We start from the raw sequence: 20,382 nt of genomic DNA, 5'->3' as shown, positions 1-20,382 counted from the left end.
AAGAGATTCCTTTCCTGCTCCTTGGACCAGAAAATGAGGGCAACTCTTCAAGTTCTTTCTAGGCACATCTGCTGTACTCTTCTGGGTTTTGGGTTGTCTTTGATTCCAATCCTGGTGATAGCAGAGGGGGAAAAATGGAAACCATTGCTGGTTTGAAGGTACTTTAAATGCTGGCTTCCTTCCCCAATCTGCCTGCTACCTTTTACTTTTCAGAGTCCTCAGGTAACTGCTTCATGCATTCTGTCAAGGGTTTATGTTTCCAACGACTGCAAGAGGCAGGAGGAGTGTGTTACTCCATCTTGCCTGGAGCTAAGCTCTCTAAAAGATTAAACAAGGGACTTCTAAGCACAGCAGCTGGGGTGGGGTACTGGGTGGAGTGTCGGGAAATAAGAGTTGGGGTACTTTTTTTTTTTTGGCAGGCAAGTATATTTTTATTTTGGCTTACACATGGGCGTTATTATACCCTGTGGTTAAAGCTTTTCAAGCCAGGTCATTTATGATTTTGTCTGGAATTCCCAATTAATATCTAATCTAGTTTCTAGTCATAGTCTCAAATCACCAGAAAGCACCTGAATTCTGAAAAACAGTTATTCAAACTTAAATAAAAACTTGGATCAAAAATTACCTTTATTCCCTCTTTTCCTATTCTATTCTTACCTACATTCATGATACATGGCTAGAAACTTTTCACACAGCAATTTACTTGGCAATCTGGGAGCTAAGGAGTTATCATTAAAAGAGAGGAGAACAAAACCTACCGATAAATGATCAAGCACCATGTGAAAGTTATGTTCATTATCTCCTTCACTTGCCTCTAAAAAGTAGTCATTAGTTAAGTGTTATTAGCATCAATGTACAGGCTAGGAAATGGAGACTCGGAGAGAGATTCAATAATGTGTCCATGATTTCAAAATCTATGTTCTTTCATAATGCCACATGTTTCTATCCATTCATGCCATCCATCCTTGAGAAGACAGGATCAAACTGATAACTAAGGGCTGGAGATAGTTTAAGAGATTAAGATTAAGAAGACTATATGTGGCAGTATTAATTTAGATTATATTCTTTTTAGAGAATCAGGCTAAAACTGATTCTTTAAGTATCTTCTCTTGTTTCTTAGTACTATAATCATCTTAGTCACTGCCAATGGGGGAGGAGGGGGTGGAAAAGAAGGAGAACTTCTAATAAGAGACTGAAATACCCATATCCTTCATGTTTTTATAACTGTTCTGTGTTATCCCATTGGATGCTGGGATTGCATTGAAGGAAATAATATACTTTTAACTTATTTTTTAGCATATTTTTATTGGGTTGTGGTGTTGGAGTAGGGACACTAAACCTCAATCCCCCAACCCATTGGCCCTTTTCTTTCTTTCTCTGTTTTCTAGGACTTCTTGGAACCTACTCTCTAATCCTGTATCTGTTATTCCTTTTTTTGTTTTCTAGGTCCAAAATGGAAAGTAGAGAGTCTACTGGGAGCTTATATGAGTCTGTAAACTGTGTACCCATCGAATTACCTTAAAGCAAATTTGCAAAATAGCTTTCAGGGGATGAGGAAAGACAACTGACCCTAGAAAACAATACTCTCTTGTTTCTCAAGCTTCACTGAATTTCTCCTAAATTCTAGTTTTCATAGTTACCATCTTTGGCAAGCTTCCCAAGGTAGGAAATAGTTTTGTTGTGTTGTCTGTAATGTACCTACCACATCATAAAATAGCTGTGCTTTTATATCATAAAATTATATAAATAATAAATATACTAATCTGATACTAACATCTTACACATCATAATGCTTGCATGTTTGATGAATGAATGACTCACTGAATAAATGAATGAATGACTAGACAACCAAATAGGGACCTCAATAATGGATCCTGGAATAAGAGTAGAGGGTAGCAGCAAGGAGAGTTTGCACGGTGACTGTAGAATCTGATAGAAGGAAGGAAGGAAGGAAGAAACAGAACAGCAGGTAGTACGTAGGAGAAGAAAAACACAGGGAGTGAAATGGCAATATGACATCTCTGTGCTTACCTCAAAAGCAGAAAAATCAATTCTCTGTCTCCTGATTGATGTTTCAGAGGGCTTAATATGCTTCTGTAGAACAAAACCAGGGAATTGGAGAATGTCCCCAACACTAGCCTGCTGAGTTCCACCAAGTCTGGTTTGAATGAAATAGAAAATCAAAGTACAGAAAGCTGCCATTTCCACTGGAAACTAAAAGGCTTTTCCCTTCATTTTTCCCCCAGAAAAATCTTACCCTTTAAAAAAACTAATAAGATATCTGGATCCACATTAATCTTCTCCCTTAAGTAAAAATAATTTTGACTAACTCTAACTGGGATATTTCACTGCTTTGTTGACAACAACAGGTAATTGGTAACAGTGCCTAAGAATCAAAGCCTTTCGAAAGAGATACACTTGATTCAGAGCCAACGGCCTGGTTCTCATTAAATCAGCGAGGCCTGCGTAGTACAAATGTACAGACTCCTTTCTTCACTGCAACAACCTCAGGAAGCCTCTTTGAAAATGTACATGACAGATCAGTAGGTAATGTTGCCCAAATAAAGAGAAAAAAGAAAAATGAAAGCAAGACAATACACAATTTACTATAAAGAAATCTTAAGTTATCATGATTTGAATAAATTATGCATTTTACATAATTCTGTATTTAAGAGCCTTGGAGGGACAAATAACCATTTCACTAAATGTTTGAAGCTTCTGAGTGAAAGCTGAAAGATTCCTCTCCATTCTTATCTGCTAGCATATGTCCATGGGGTTACTTTGGGCAAGAATTCTCAAAAAACCTCACTTATGAAACCAAGAGGTTTATTTCTGCCTCAATATCCACCACCATCATCATCTCCACTTGGCACCCTGCCTCTTCACAACACACATGCACATCCGCACCCACGCGCGTGCACACACACAGACTCACACACCAAGAGTAAGGGTACTGTATGGAAATCTCCATGGGGGAGAAGAGTAGTGTGGCACTGACAAAAGGATTGGAAGGTGAAAAAGCCATAATTAGGGGAGGGAAGTGAGGAGTAGGAAACAAAAGAGATAAGTGCAGAGAAAAGCAAAACATGAGATGATGGGGAAAAGTTGTGAGGGGATAAGAATGTATGGGGAAAGAAGAATAAAGTACAGAGTGAGGGCAGAGCACAATCTAGAGATGGGGGTCGAGTGAAACATGACATCTATAGAGAAACCCAAGTGTGACTTAGTTTGCTACAAAGTAAGGAGTCCATTTAAAACCTCATCAAATGGGATATAATTACTGAAGGAGAAAAAGACATTTTAATAAATCAGACTCTCAGCACATCACAAAAATTGAGTAAAACACTTTGCCCTTATATATATAGTAAGGTGCAAGGCATGAGAAACTAATTTTCATAATAATATTGGGAAATTAGGAACAGGCATTCTCAGCCACAAGAGTCTTTTTAGCCTGGGGAGCCAGTGGATCTCTTAGAAGAAGTGATATTGAGGTCTTTGAAAAGGCTGCAGTGAGTTCCCAGGAGAGGAGACCAAGACTGGAAGGGACTGTTTACGAAAAAACTGAGAGCAAAGTCAGCTGCTTTGGGAGCCTCTCAAAGGAATTAAAGTGTTTTTGGGGAGAGTGCACCCCCATCCCCCCTTTTGGTGGAAATGACATGAATGAAGAAGGTGAGTGACCATTCTATGGTGAAGGCAAATCAGACATCTTCCTTCAATGCAGGCCAGATGCAGCAGTTAGGGCCACAGGTGGTGAGCGGAGAGAGCTTAGCTTTTGTGACTGCAGCAAGAACATTTGACTTTTTTTGTAAATGCTCCTGATGGATTGTGCAAACCTACGACTATCTTCCCTTTTATTGTTATTATGACCATTCCACCTTGGTTGACCTTTTGTGATTCCCAGATCAGGCAATGGTTGCAACAGACAAAACAGGAATAAAATCAAATCATGTAATAGAGGGATCTTGGGTTGTGCTCAGAGAAAAATGCTTCAAAATTAAAAATAAGCCAACATAAAAAGGAAAATCATCACTGTTTCAGAGACTATAAATAATTTAGCAATCTTCCGGAAAGAAGCCCAGTTTTTCATTTAAGACCTTGTTTGCTGGTTGAGCTATAGGAAACTATATCACACCCAGAAAGGTGGTAATCTTATTTTTAAAATTGTCTCTGAAATTCATATGTCACTGTGTCCCTTAGGAGACAGGAACTGTTGATTTTGGTCTGGTACTTCATGCTTTATGGTTTCTCAGCTGTGTGGTACGGAAATGTCCACTCTTATTTATGTGATCAGGACACTTACAGATGTCCCATTTAGTTATTTAGGTAAGTTCTGTTCTTGCCTGCCACAAATTGTTCTTTGTAACATTTGGCTGACAAACATTTCAGCAGTGAGGTTTTCAAATATTTGAAATTCACTTTGCTGGGCTGAGACGTGTTAGGATTATGAGTGATGGAAGAATATGGTACAGTGGAAAGTAGCTTAGATTAAGCTACAGGATGTTGGTTGAGCATGAGCACCCGAGGATGCATTTGAAGGATTCACTGAATCACAGCCTGAAGCAATGTAACATTACAGTAGAAAGGAGGAACAACTACCAGAGAGAATGTGCTAGTGTGTGGCAGTCAAGGACAGGGTGACTTAGTTTGAGTGAAAGTGCTGTCTCCAGCACAAGCTCACCATTCTTCAAATAGCAACAAGGTCCACAGCATACTCACAAGCCGCAGATTAGGGAAATGTTTTAAGTCTTGCCAAATGACATGGCTTTATATATTTAGAGATTCCTGTTTTCAGAAAAATCATTAATGCATTATCTTCATTTTCAAAACAGTTAAACTGAGTTGTAGGTATTTAGTAGGACACACACAAATATCACAACCTCAGGATAGTATTATTTGATAGAAAACAGAATTAGGATTAAGAAAGTAAGACACCTATCTCCATGCCAAATGAAACGGATTAATTAAACCAAGAGTTATATTATGCAGCAGCCTTAAAGACTGGCTTTGTGCCATGGGTTCCAAGGAAAGTTTATAACGAGGGATTTTGGTAGATTGTAAAAATGGCCACAAGTTAGTTTATACCCAGTACCCATGTCTTTGGCAGTGCCTTTTCACACTGATCCTTGTGATATGCCTCATGATTTGCTTTGGCAAATGAGAATTAGCAAAACTAATGTGCATAGAGGCTTGGGAAGTATTTGCTCATGGGGGCATACCTCCTGCTCCTATTTGGAACCAGGGACTGCCATGTGTAGAAGCTTGGGCTAGCCTGCCTGATAGACCACATGGAGAAGAAATGAGCCATACAAGTGAAGTCTGTCTACATCAACCAGGCTGCCAACTGCTAGATACGTGAGTGAGGCAATCACAGACAATTTACCCTCAACATAGCTGTACCAGAAGAACTGTTCAGTCAATCCAGAGAATCATAAAAAAAAAAAATTTAAGCAGCTAAATTTGGGGGTGCTTCCTTATGCAGAAAGAGCTTACCATTACTTGCTTGTTATACTACTACTAATAAATCTACTAATAGTCAAAGGCCTGCCATATGATGTGTCAGGGACTATACTTAGCAATTTGCATATATTGCTTCCAACCTTTAAATAAGGCAGGTGTTCATAGCAGCATTTTACAAATGATATAATTTGTGTTGAGATAAATTAGGAATCTAGTCATACAAACAATAAATGCAATGCCAGTCTTTATCCCCAGGTTTGCCAGGCTGTGAGTTCCATGCCTTTTACAGTTCACCAGGATGCTGATGGAGGCTACTGCTGTGTGTGTGTGTGTGTGTGTGTGTGTGAGTGTGTGTGTATATTGGTCGGTGTAGGGGGGATAAGATGCAAATTCAGATGGGTTATTCTGATTTACCCAAAGGGGTAAAACAGTCTGCAATGAACATAATCTATTAATCATTTCTTCATTTGCCTACTGCCTAGCTTAGCAAAACACATTTAATAAATATTTCTTGAACTGATGAGAAAAGAACCTAAATGCATTTCAGAACAGGTTAGTCTGCTCAGTTCATTTGAAAATAAGTTGAAAATAATGGAAGGGCTATGGTGTCAGAAAACATGAATGTATTTCCTAATTTGAGCTACTCATTAAAATATGTGACCTAGTGCAAGTTGCTTACAATACCAATTACCTCAAGAGAAAATGGGGGTAATAATGCTTTCCTCACATAATTGTAATGAGAGTTAATGGAGTAATGTTAAAAAATAAAAGAATTACACATCTGGAACATAAAGGTGTTCTATAAATAGTAGATATTATTAACTTACTGAGTGAAAACTTCAAACATTTTTTACATAAAGTGTGCAATTCATTATTGACTATATTAGCAAATTTAATATTGTATATAACATTTTTTGTAATGATGACATAATTGTCATATAAAACAAAACATATACACAAAGTATTTTTTCTAGTTTTGTGTATCAGATCCATTTTTTCTAGTGTTTGATAATGATACAGTATTAATTTTTCTCTCCGTAAAAGCTTTTACTGAATTTATTGTCATTATAGGAATATTTTTAAATACTACATTTTTGTAGTTTAGCAGTTTGGGTTAGTTTTTGAAAAAAATCTAAAAATAATGTTCTAGTTTGTTAAAGTTGCTGAAATGCAGATATAAAATAGGCTGTTTTTTAACAATGGGGATTTATTAGGTTGTAGGCTTACAGTTCAGAGGCCATGAAAATGTCCAAATCAATGTATCATCAGGATGATACTTGGACACCTCTGTCAGATGGCAAGGCACATGGCAGTGTCCACGGGTCTCGCCCTTCTCGTCTGGGTTTCATTTCTTCTAGCTTCTGGTTTTAGTGGCTTCCTCTCTGCTTCCTTCTCTGAATTTCATCTTCTTATAAAGGACTCCACTAAGAGGATTAAGACCCACCAGGGGCACACCTCAAGTGAACCTCATCAAAAGCTTCCACCCACAATAATTTTAAACCCACAGGAATGGATTAACTTTAAGAATATGATCTTCTGAGGTCCACAGAGCTTCAAACAATCACACTCCATCCTCTGGACCCCAAAAGACATGTTCTTCTCATATGCAAAATACATTCATTCCATGACAATAGCACAAAAGCCTTAAATCATTTTCGTAACAATATTAAGTACAAAGTCTCATCAAAATCAGTTACAGGTATGGTTTGTCCTGGGACAAAATTCCCCTCTGACTGCGGACCTGTGAAACTTAAAACAAATTATCTGCTTCCAATATGCAAAGGGGTGCCAATTACAGGGTAAACATTCCCATTGCCATAGGGAGAAATTGGAAGGAAAACAGGGATCATGGGATCTAGACAATTCTGAAACCCTGAGGGCATACTGCATTAGATTTCAAGGTCTGAGAGACATCTATAGAACAATGCCTTGTCCTCAAGGCTTAAAGGAGCACCAGTCCCTCCCTTTCCAAGGGCTGTGCAGCAGTGTTGCTCTCCCAAAACACTGCATGAAGGTTCCAGCATATTCAAGCATTGAGTTAATGACCATGCTCTTGTTTCCACCCTCTTTAAGAATCAGGGTGGTGGCCAGACTCTCTGCAGTCTCTGGGGCACAGGCTTATCCCCCTCAGAACAGTGTGGTGGTGGCCAGACTCTCCCCAATCCCTGGGAAAAGTGCTCCACCTTCTATGAAGACTGGGAGAACAGCACTCTTCATGAACAACGGGGTGGAAGGCCTGCCTCTGCAAGCTTTGGGGCATACTCACCCTTTCCACATACATGGGTAGGTTCGCTCTCCTGGACCAGTGTGTTGCTCCAGATCTCAGCTTCCATGGTTCTAACTTTGAAGTTATTTTTCCTTCAATCTGTCCCTTTTCTGTCCCTTTTAGTCCAGGCTGGCAGTGGTTTCCTTCATACAGATCTCACAGAAAAACTTGTTGGTTTCGCATGCAGTACCTAGGGGACCCAATTGTCAGACAGTAGGACCTTCCACAAATCCTTCCTGGATAATTGCATTTCTAATCCTGACTTGCACTGAAATGGCTGACTGGTTCTATGTCCAGTTAAATCTTCACATGGGGCATTATTCTCTGGGGACTCACTTTCCAAAAGCTTGGAATTTTCCAAACCTTTAATTTCTGGTTTCTTTGTGCTCAGGAATTCAGTTCTCAGCTTATCCCTTTCCTCTTGCCTTTTACTATAAGCTGTGTGCCAGTTTGAAACTCTTATGGACCCCAGAAGAGCCATGATCTTTTAACCCAATCTTGCTGGGTGGAACCTTTTTATTGAGTGTTTCCATGGAGATGTGACTCACTCAACTGTGGGTGACACCTTTGGTTGGGTTATTTCCATGGAGATGTGGACCCTGCCCATTCAGGGTGGGTCTTCATTAGTTCACTGGAGTATTTAAGAGAGAAGCTAAGAGGCAACACAGACCCAGATGCTTGCTGATGTTAGAGAGGCTTGGAGTGGTGGACAGAAGGATGCTTCAAGATGCTAAGCCAAGAGATGAAACCCAGAGTTTGCCCTGGAGAAGTGCAGATGCCAGCCACATGCCTTCCCAGCTGACAGAGGTGTTTTGGACGGCATAGACCATTCTTCAGTGAAGGTATCCTCTTGTTGATGCCTTAGTTTGGACACTTTTATGGCCTTAGGACTGTAAATTTGTAGCTTAATAAATCCCCTTTATAAAAGCCAATCCATTTTTGGTATTTTGCATAATGGCAGCATTAGCAAACTGGTACAAGCTGTAAGGAGAAACCAGGCTGCACTTTGCACATTTACTTTGGAACGTTCCTCAGCTAAATATCAAAGCTCATCACTTTCAAATTCTGCCTTCCATCTGACATCAGTACTCAATTTGTCAAGTTCTCTGCCACTTTAAACAAGGATTGTCTTTCTTCCAGTTGGCAATGACACATTCATCATTTCTGTCTAAGTCCTCATCAGAAGTACCTGCAGCATCTCTATTTTTATCAGCAGTTTCTTCAAAGCAATCTAGGCCTTTTCTATCAAGCAGTTCGCAATTCTTCCAGAATCTTCCTCTTACCCATATTTAAAATCATCCCAGCATTTTTGGTATTTGCAAACAGCAGTACCCTACTCTCGGTACCAAAATCTGTTCTAGTTGGCTAAAGCTGCTGAAATGCACATACCATAAAATGGGCTGGCTTTTAACAATGAGGATTTATTGGCTTACAAGCTTATAATTCTGAGGACTTGAAAATGTCCAAATCAAGGCATTATCAAGACGAAACCTGGACTCCTCTGTCAGATGGCAAGGCATATGACAATGTCTACTGTTCTCTCCCTTCTCTTCTGGGTTTTGTTGCTTCCAGCTTCTGGCTTCAGTGGCTTTCTCTCTGTTTCTGTGGCTTCCTAGCTCAGCTTCTGTGTTCTTCTCTCTAAGCTTCTGTGTCTTTCTCTATGTTTCTTTCTCTGAATTTCATCCTTTTCTAAAGGACTCCAGTAAGAGGATTAAGACCCACCAGAGGCACACCTCAATTGAACCTAAGCAAAAGGTCCTACCCACAATAGGTTTACACCCTTGGGACTGGATTAGTTTTAAGAATATGATCTTCTGGGGTCCATAAAGCTTCAAACCATCACAAATAGTTTACAAGGAATTCAAACATCTTAGTATGTATTACAATTTTGAGATTTTTTAGCTCAAATAGAAATATTTGTTTCACTACTCAACAGTGGCTGGGATCTACTAGAAAAATCCTTATTAAGTCTCTTCCAATTCGTACAGAAGCAAGGTGTTCCCCTCATGCCTGCTACCCCATGCAGGCTGTGCTGGTTTCTAATCCTCGGATGAAGGCGGCTTCCAGGTGTTCTTGTTTGTTAGGCAACAAGTTGCCCAAAAATGATGAGTATGAGGATTCATGATATAGTCACATCTCCCATATTGGAAAACACACAGGGTTCTACAAAAAGTCTCCATGAGAGCCTTAAAAGCACTTGGATCTGTCCTATGGACCAAATATTTGTGAACATTTGAGGTAATCCAGAGAAACAACAACGACCCAACAGAGATCTTCAACTACATGCCTCACTGCCAACAGAGATGAGCTTCCTAGCTCATCCCTTCCAGGAGAGGAGGAAGTTTTATCCTCTTCCCTAAGGAAGCTTCCCTCTAGCATGGGAAAAGTTTGAGGAGATAAAAGAGATGAGACTTGGGTTTTACATTAGATTAGTTTTTTTTTTTTAACCCCACAAATCCACCACGTATTTTATTATTAATACATCTTAGATTCTTAGCCTGTGCATTTACAAAAAGATACTAAAATCTTGGAGAAAATATAAATGCTAGATATTTAAATCAAAATAATTCTGCAGAATCGGTGTGAGATGATCCAGATGGGTCCATTAAGTGGTGTTCTTTGGCTCAGTATTTAGAAACTTACGGCTTTCTGGAATTAAGAAATAAACACATGGAACCATTGGCTGAGGGGCCAGAAGCAAAATGCACAGCAAGTTGCTGACATCTTAGATGTATAATCATTTACATGAAAGGACTGCTTTCAGCTCCTAGAGTAGCTCAGACTCCCTATCCTCAGGTGGCACATCCAGGGCAGGGGACAAAGGCCCTGAGTGGGAGGCTGGGGGTGCGAGGATTTGTCTTTTCCATTTGCGTGGATGAAACCAGCCTCTGGGAAAGAGAAGGACCAAAACATGAACATGCTGTCTGCTGAGGGCTTTAGCAGCCACATAATCCTTCCTTTGACCTCCAGGGTTAGTGCAATCCTGGGCCCTCCAGGCTTAGAAATGGATGTATGAAAAATAACCTCTCTGTGATCCCTCCTCTTCAGAATAAAACCTCAGCCACCACCTTGGCTGAGTCTCCATCCATTTTCCCCTTGATCAGCTCAAAGCAGGTGCCAGCAAGCTGCTGCTGTCTGGCATCTTCAGTCACCATCGGCTCCCCCTAGAGGTATATGGCCATGGCCTGCTCCTCCTGAAGGAACGTCTCCACATTTTTGCATGCTTCTCTGTATTTCTGCTTCATGATGGGTTCACTTCACTGATGGCGAGCCTCTGCATACTGCAGTTCGAGGCGGTAGGTCCTCTGGAGGCTTTGCAGAGACTGGGGAGCAGGGTCTTCTGATCCAAAAGCCGCTCCACAAGCATAGACCAGTAGGTCTGGAAGAAGCTTTTCAAACACCTCTCCATTCTCCCTTCATTTTCCTTTTTTGGGTCTCCGGTTCACTCCAATCCATTTGGTGACCTCGGCGCTCAGTTGCCAAACAAGCCGCGTTCCGCCCGTCCTGGTGCTCCCACTGCAGCGGCTCGCCCCGCGCTAGGCGAGCATGGAGGTGGGGGCGCCGGAGCCCGCACCCCAGCGCCCGACTGCCCGGGCCAGCCCAGCGCAGAGCAGCGAGAGTTCCCGGCCCCCAACACCTAAGGCGGCGTGGGGGCCTGGGTGGGGTCATGGGCCAGATTACTTCTTAATATTAACCTATGGGATCTGCAGGAGTAAACAATACAGAAAAAGAAAATTATTTCATGTCTGTCAATTGTGAATTCAGACCTTTTGCTCAACTAGTTTTCTGATCAATTAGAAATTAGAGTCCTATTGAGTTGTGAGGCCATTATTTCTCTGCTATAAAATGGGATAGAAATATTTTCTACTTATGAATGGCTCAGAATAGTGAGCTTTAAATAAGTTTCTATTTGTAGAAGGAGCTTTGTAGATTCTAAAACTGATCACTATTTTCCTTACAAGGGTCCAAGGATTTGGATTATTTCAGAGAAGAGGGAATGTTCAAGAATAAAAAAGATTATTCACTGCACTTTACAAATAAGTAATTTTAGAGAGCTTTGGAGGAAGAAATCAACTTTCAACAAACCAATCCATTCCTCTGCTTTTTTTTTTTTTTCCACCGACTCCCTCCCCTTTTTAAATAATTTTGTTTGTATGTGGTAATGTATATACAACTCAACGTTTTTGCTATGGAAGCATCTCAGTTTAGGATGCAAATTTCTATATTAAGATAACACCAGCTTCCACAGATAAACTCCCACATTTTGGTGGCTTAACACAATTTAAACATTTTTATTATTTCTCATGTAGCAGTCCTGATATTCCTGTTGGGTGGTTTTCCTTGAAGTGACAAATCAGAGATTCAACTCCTTCCTTCATGTGGATCCATCATACTCAACAAGTGTCACAGAAAGTTATCTCCATACTAGCCATCATGGGGCAAAGCCATGGAGAATTGCATGGGAGACTGGAAGTGGCATACACCATTTCTGACTACATCTTAGGAGTTAAGACTCAGTCTTATGGTAAAACTGAACCGTAAGGAAAGGTGGCAAATGCATTCTGTGTGTGTTACCAGAAGGAAAGGGGGAATGGACCTGATGAACATCTAACCAGTCTTTCCTAAAACATAATTTTTTATTGATTACCATATTACAGTCTTTGTGCACAGCATTTCAAAGGAGCTTCCACTATTAATCTTCATCCTAACTACCAGTGTATATACCATTGTGCCCAATGGTGGGTTTCATGTGAAGCAGCAGTGTAGAAAATGCTGGAGTGAAGGGGCCTGTCCTTGAGTACACCTCCTAGTTTGTATAAACTTGAACAAACATTTAATGGACCCACAGCTAACTATGGTGAATTATACTGCTTGAAGAAAGAGTGGATGGAAGGAAGAAAGTGTGTATGAGAAGAAATAAAAATGTATGATTTTGATTAAATGATCAGATTTGAGTGGATGAATCAGTGATTTTTTAAAATGACCTGAAAAGGGCAGAATGAGTATCCCAGGAAGGTGTATCCAGGCTGTAGACTTGACTTGGCAAACCCTCCTTTTCAGAGCACAAAACTGGAGCATTTGGCAGCTAGTTTTGTCTTGGTAAATGATCAAATTACCAGTTCAAGCTTAGATGAAGCAGTTCACATTAGCAATTCATATCCTATGGGCTGCTTTTAGAAGCAGCTGAGTAAGTCCCAGTATGACCCACCTTGCTATTAAATTATTACAAAACGGGAAAACAGACTCATTTCACTTTATTCAGATAAAAGGGAAAAAAACATTTGGAATTTAATATAGCTTTTGGAAAATCATGTCAAATTTCACTGAGCACCATTTATGATATCAACATAGTGACAACAGAAATGGAAATACATATGTTGAAAGTTAATCTTCTTTTGTAATATGTAAAATGGCAAATGCCCTTCTGTTTCTTAGGTATTCAAGTTGGATACTGTATTTAAATAGAATGCATGCTATTTTTTTTTTTTAATAGCCCTCTAAGACCGCATATATTTTTCTCCTTGACTTATGAGATTTGGAAAACTATTAATGAACCTACAAGTCCTGTAAGAGTGCTACTTGTATTAGAAAGAAAACTTACGATTTTATGCTGTGATTTGCTCTATTGTCATCATCAACATTGATTGAAGCACACTCATTAAGGGCAAAAAAATGTTTTGGAAATTGTACAAAATTAAAGAAACAATAGCTTCTTCCATTTGAAAAGTTTACAGTTAAAAGGAGAAATGAGAGATAAAATGACATAAAAATATGAATGGTAAAATCGTTCAACTATCAACTAATGACTATTTGAATAGAGTTATAGGAAATGCAGCTGAGGGCAGAGAGGGAGAGAAAAGATTTCAGAATTAGCACAGAAGAGTTGACAAGGAAGGAGAATTTTCAAAGTCTGTATATAATAGGGCAAACCTAATTAACAGAAAAAAGGCTTTCTGGGGAGGAATTGAGTATGTTTTGGGTGGGAAGAGGCCTTTAGGAGTGAGTGAGCCATGAACAAAAGCTCTGCATAGGCACGCTGGGTAGATCCGGACAGCCCTGGAAGGGTATGGGAAAGTGATTTGTGAGGAAATTTGGAAGTTCAGCACATTTTTGCTGGGGAGAATGATATAACTAAAACAAAGCCTGAGCAAGAAAAGGAGAGAAAATTGGAAACAATTACACACGTTAGTAGATTATATAAAGAATTAGACCAAATGATCCTCTGCATAGCATTATGAGGATTATTGTATTGCTCTATGCCCATAAGCACATTAGAGTTTAAATTTAGTGAATGATTTCACAATAAAACAAAACAAAGCAAAACAAATAAACACCCTTAATGTAATGAAATGGTTTTGGTGTCAGCCAGAATTAAGTTAGAATCCTGTCCCTATCTATTACCAGGTGTGTGATTTGGGGTAAATTACCTTAGTTTTACTGAGCCTCAGTTCCTCATCTATATAATGGGGATAATAAAATGTCCTTTGGAGGGTTGTTGAGAGTTTTAACACAATTAAGTAAATAACCTACTATGGTGTTCAACATATAAAAAGCCTCAGTAAGTAGTAGATATTGTATTTTATTAAAATAGAAGTAGTTTTTGGCTCAGGGATGTAACAATTGAATTGGTTTAATGCAGGAGTTAGTCCCTGTGCAGTGGTGCCTTTCTGAGTTCTGTATCATGCATGTAATTTGAATAATGAAACTTGCACATACAAATAATTTAGCCTCTTAGATACTCTAAACCCTTTATGGAAAAAAAAATCAAGTATTAATAAATAAATAGCCTAATCACTCCCAGGTTTTAGACCTGGAGAATATGCTAGAGGGAGAGCCTAATTAAAGTCACTGGAGCTTTAACAATCAATCAACTCCTGGCAGCGAAGGAAGCAGGGGAAGAAAAAGAGGCATGGGGAGAAAAGGGAGAGGGAGAACGTAGCTTCCAAGAGTGATGAGTGAACTTCAAGATCATGGTTCATTGGGCTGTGGAGCAGTTTGTAATTTCTACCTCTATTTCTCACAGGAGCAATAGTTTCATGGCACTTCACCTCAGTCTCTGTAAGTGAGAATAAACAACATGAGGGATTGTTTGAACCAAGTTATGATAATTAAAACAACTTACCTTTTTATGATTTGCTACAGTCTACTGCTTCCTATGACAGCCCTGTATGTAGAATTGGCATCCTCATAATCGTGAAATAATCCTTTATAGAGAAAAAGGCAAGTGGGAATGTTTAAAAACAGCAATGCTATAATATCCTGAATGTATACCATACCTTGGCTTATTTATATTGTATAAAAGAACTTTCAAATTGAATTCACAATTCTTGAAAGAGCTAGTACCGATGTTGAGTTTTCTATTTTTAAAAATACTTCAGAGCATATTTCTTCTTTGCCCTCACCTCATTTAGTTAAAAAAAAAAAAAAAACAAAAAACTGACAAGAAAAAGAAAAAAAGAAGGATCAAGAATTAAGTAGAATTATCTGAAGCCATTCAACTGTTGAGCTAGAATCCATTCCTGACTGCCTTCTTATATTCATAATGGAAAGCCACCTTCTGATGTTTGTTTTACAATATGGTACTCAACAAGTGTTGGTTCTGGGACCTCCCTGAAATTTGTAAGTGAAGGTAGACAGATGCAAAGTAAGTAAGAAATAATGAAGATATGGTTTACATTTGCAGGGGAGGAAGAAGAAGGGAGGTGATCCCCATCTGCCAATGTGTTCAATTAAATCAGTTTTCCCATACTTATTTGTCAGAAAACTAAGAGGCCACATCAAATTGATGAAAAATGTAGAAACTATAATGAGAAAATCTGAACAAAGTGACATAACTTTGGGAAACTTGTTTAACCTCTTGGGCCTCATTTTCCTAACTTGTAAAGTAGTGATAATTACAATATTTATTAGAATAGATAATTAGTGATTACTTCAGAGGGTTATTGTGAAGATTAAATACAGCCTACATGATAAACATCTAGAATACTAACACAAAATAAGAGCTCATAAATGTTACCCTCTCTTCTTCCCCTTTTCCTTTTCACCTTCTCTTCCTTATTTAATAAATAAATTTATTTAATTATTTAATAAAAGCAACAATTGGGCACATGATAAGCTTGGTGATTTGCTTAATAGTCCACGTATTGGTATGTCCAACTGGATTTATCTTCCCTTGTCAGTCATTCTCTCTCTGGCTTATTCTAAAAGCACAAAACAATAGCAAGGCATTCAGTAGCCATTTCTTAGCCTTCTTCATCAAAAGAAATCAAGGCTTCTTTGAACTGTTTAGACACACAGTGAAATTTGGGGGAGTATCATTTTAAGCCAGTCATTATAAACTGACTTGTTTATAACCATTTAAATGAATACCTAATAAAGACAAGATTCTAATCAACTGTACAGCCTCCTGGTTATTTTAACTGATAACATAACTGTATTAGTCAGGGTTCTCTAGGGAAACAGAACCAACAGGAGATATCTATAAATAGTATGAGATTTTATAAAAGCGTCTCATGCAACTATGGGGATGTATGAGTCCAAACTCCGTAGGGTAGGCTGCAAGCTGGCACCCCAAAGAAGGTCTTTGATGAGTTCCCCAGGAGAGGCTGGCTGGCTGGCTGAAATAGACGACAGTTCTCTCTTCTGACTGCTGAAGTAATCACCTCCTCCTTAAAAGCCTTCAACTGACTGGATTAATCATCCTTCATTGTGAAAGATTCTTCCCTTAGCTGACTTCAGATGTAATCAGCCATAGATGCAATCAATGTACGGATGATTTAAGTCCATGAAATATCCTTGCAGCAATGGATAGGCCAGGGCTTGCTCGACCAGACACCTGGGCACCATCCAAGGTGACACATGAACCTAACCATCACAATAACCAGGCTTATGCTTATTTTTTTCATTTTCATGTTAAGAACTAAATAAAACCAATGCCTTTTTAGTAGATCCTACAAACATAGGTTTATAATGTAAGCACGTTTTTTGTTGGGTTGTCTTCCACCATTAACATTTATGTCTGGCTTTATAAAAAGGGTAAAGGACTAATTTTTGAAATTTTAATTGGAGATTCTGAATTCAAACTCACAATATTAGCAAGCAAGTAATTTCCAAATATTATATGAAGATAGCTCTAAATGCTATGCCCATAGCATAGTGACTGATCATAGAGATTGTAAATTTAGGTGTCATTTAGTGAAAGCTGGAAAGAGAAATCCATTTAGCAGCTGCAGGTCACTAATTGATACCTTTGTAGATAACTTATTGCCAGAGAGGAACTTAGAGCACAGAGGAATGCTCCATTGCAAATACTATTAACTGTCCACTAATTAAGCACTTGGAAGCTTTGTTAACTAGGACAGACCTCAAGACCGTTATTTTGGTCACTAGAACGGCACTTACTTGGAAGTGTTAATTTAATTTCCTAACATGTTCATAAGCTAGCTGAATGACAAAACCAGTATTATATTTTTTGGGGGGTGGGGGGCAATTTTTATTTGTAAAAAGGAAAATGTTTTTGCTGCAATACTATAGTGTTTTTGCATTTTTCAGCATTTCCTTTCATTCCTTAGTTATTTTTAGGGGCAGAGGAATATCACAAATCTCATAGCAAGAACCAGTCCATTTCCAAAAGAGAGTAGAATCAGACCTTTACATGATAAACCTAAACAAATGATCTAATTTTAGTGAAATTTTTCTACTCACTCTGCTTGTGAAATGAAAATGATCCTTGGACTAAATCTCTCCCTCTCTCTCTTTTTTTTTAAGCAATTTTATTCATGCACCATATAATCCATCCAACATGTACAATGAATGACTCTCAGTATAAACCTGCATAATATTATATCTCTCAGATAAGGAACCAGAGGCAACACAGATTTAGATAAAGTATTTTCATGAATGTAAGTGCCTGTGTAATATTATCATTAAAAGAAGAATGCCCAAGACAGAACTTGGCAGTGTTGAAGTTTAAAGAATATCAAAATATCACTGTGACTTACAGCCACACCCCAAGTGGCCCTTTCTATTCCTTCTCATATTTAACTTGACTGCGGCATTTGGCCCAGTTAAGCACCTCCTCTTACTCAGAGCTTTCTTTTCCTTTGAGGCTTTTCACACTTCACTCTTACACTCTTCTGGTCCAGTCCCTCCTTCTCCGATGCTTCTCAGTCCTTCGCATCTTCTATTAGCCCCTCACACCCTAAAGGTTTTTTACTATGGATATTTTCTCACCCCTCTTTTTTCTTGCCTCTGTACTTTATTCCAGGTGATCATATTCACTTCCAGCTTTACTTGTCTTTTTGATGGGAATGACTCCCCAGTACAGACCCCAGACCCCAAGTTCCAGCCACCTGCTGGACCGCAGGCGTGTTAGTTTGGTACTTTGTAATCAACATGCTCCAGGCAGATCCTATCACTACTAGTTCTCTCCCTCATTTTGCCCTTTGCCGTGTTTCCTAACTTGATTACTGGTTTCATTTTGCTCCCTCAGCCACGTTCAGAAGTTGGGACGCTGCTGCAAATTTTGCTCTTCTCTTTCATAACCCTTTACTCCTACCTCCTCCAATCAGTTAGCACATGCTGCTGATTATGTAGGGGTTGTGCCATGAAAATACCGCTATTTCCTTGTATAGCTCTAATTTGCTACTGAGCCCACAACTTCAGTGATTTTGGTGGAGGTGGGTGGGTGGTGGGTTTTGGGAGTACTTAAAATTGACAATTAAACGTATTTAGTTTCTTCCTATTTAAAGCAATCCTTCAAGTTCACAACAGTCTCTTGCAAAAGTGATCAGCCTTTCCAGGTTTCCCTTTCCTCAGAAGCAGTCTTGGTTTAACAGAAAGCTTATCTAACCACGAGCATCGCTGTGTTGCCTGTGGAACCTCACTGGCCTCCATGGTAAAGCCCCGTGCCTTACCTGGTCACTGGGCACCCTGATGGGGTCTGCTAACGAAGTCTGTGGATGCTGAATTTCCTGGGTCCTTTGGAACAGTTGGGAGTCCTAATGGGTCCTAGAGCTGCTCACTTGGTTTCACCTCAGCTTGCTCTCTCAGCTGTCACGGGTGCTATAATTCCTCACCCCCTCAATCACAGCCTCCATTCAGCCCCAGGTGTGGGCTCTCTACCTTGCAACTTGTTACCAATTTCCTTTGTCCTTCAAATGACTGCCCCATGGCCAGCCCACTGGCTCTGATCTTTGCTAACATCTATCTCCTGTTGGAAAATTCTAGAGCCCTTCCAACAACTGCGATGATGAAGTCCACTTGGCTTTGTGCTCTCCCCTTTAGATAATCTGGGGTTTTCTACCATTCTTTTTCTCCAGGTTTGATCAGAAGGTAAAGGAGTCACTAACTTCTCATCATGTATCATCTGTGTCTCAGAATTTCACTCTCCCCTTGCACCTGATACAGGAATGTCTAGTGGTTTTGAGAGCAGACCCTGGATTCAGACTGCCTGGGTTCAAATTCAATCTCAACTTATTCCCTGTGTGAGCTTAACAAATTGCTTAAGCTCTTTGACTCAGTTTCCCCATCTGTCAAATAGGTGTAGTAATAGCACCTATATCATGAGATTTTATTAGGAGTATAGATAATCCCAATAAAGTGCTTAGAACATTGTTCAGCACACTAAATTTAGATATGATTATTTCTCCCTAGCTCTGATTATGTTAGCGTCTTTCTTCCATCCATCATATCCTTTTTCTCTTTACTTGTGACTTATATTAAAACTCCATATTCAAGACCACTAGGCCTGTTTCTTGACATGTTAATAGAGGCATAGATAATTAGGAAGTTCTGTTCTTGCTCAACACTTAATCGTTAAGAATATTGTCTTTTAAAAGACATTCTCTTTTAATTTTTAAGGGCTTAATACCGTCTTTTTCTTTCTTTCTTTTTTCACTCCTGCCATTACAATCCCAATTATTCCTATGTCAAAATGTCTGCCTCTGGCTGAATAGGGGAAAAGTCATGTAAAAGCAAATTTAAGAGAGGAAAACATGTTAATACATCTCATAATATAACCCTGTTAAAATGATGTGTCTATGATGGCTCTCGAAGGCATTTCCTCCTTCCCACTCCCACTACCCTTATCTTGGACTTTTGTGAAATTGTTCTAACCAATTAACTTGGCCCCAGTCTCTCCCCTGTCACTCCCTGTTCAAGTAGGTTCCGGAGCCTGGACATTGTCCATAGAATAACCCAACTCCTTTGCATCAATGGAAAGCCTTCCATGACTAGGCCTTCTACTGTCATTGTCTAAAAAATCCACATGCTCCATACTTTAAATAAAAGAGACCATTCAGTATTTCACAGATGATCAATCTCTATTCCTTGCTCTGTATATATTGTTACCACTGTCTGGAATGATGTTGCATGTTCTTATCTGCCACTAAAATTCCACATATTCTTCAATGCCATGCTCAAATGTTACTTTCTCCATGGAGAATTTCCAGATTCCTTGGCAGAAACTAATTCCTTCCTCTTCTATCCTGTCATGTTACTTTCTTTAGAGTTTTATTGTGTTATTTTTCACAGTATACATTAAATTACAATTAAATGTGTATATATCTTTTCTCTCTTTTTTTTTGTAAGAAATGGTCATTTGCTATGTAATCACATTTCTTAAAATCTGGTGGAAAAGAAGTAAATGGTAAATCTAG

At 39.1% G+C, this 20,382-nt stretch overlaps 1 pseudogene; it reads right to left on the bottom strand.

Annotated features, from left to right (window-relative positions):
• Positions 1–10,767: 10,767 nt before the first annotated feature.
• LOC119506865 lies at positions 10,768–18,619 on the bottom strand (annotated as a pseudogene).
• Between the last annotated feature and the right edge of the window lie 1,763 nt (positions 18,620–20,382).

Source organism: Choloepus didactylus, chromosome 12 (assembly GCF_015220235.1).
Source record: "Choloepus didactylus isolate mChoDid1 chromosome 12, mChoDid1.pri, whole genome shotgun sequence".
NCBI classification, from domain to species: domain Eukaryota; kingdom Metazoa; phylum Chordata; class Mammalia; order Pilosa; family Megalonychidae; genus Choloepus; species Choloepus didactylus.
This window is presented reverse-complemented; position numbering and strand designations above follow the sequence as displayed.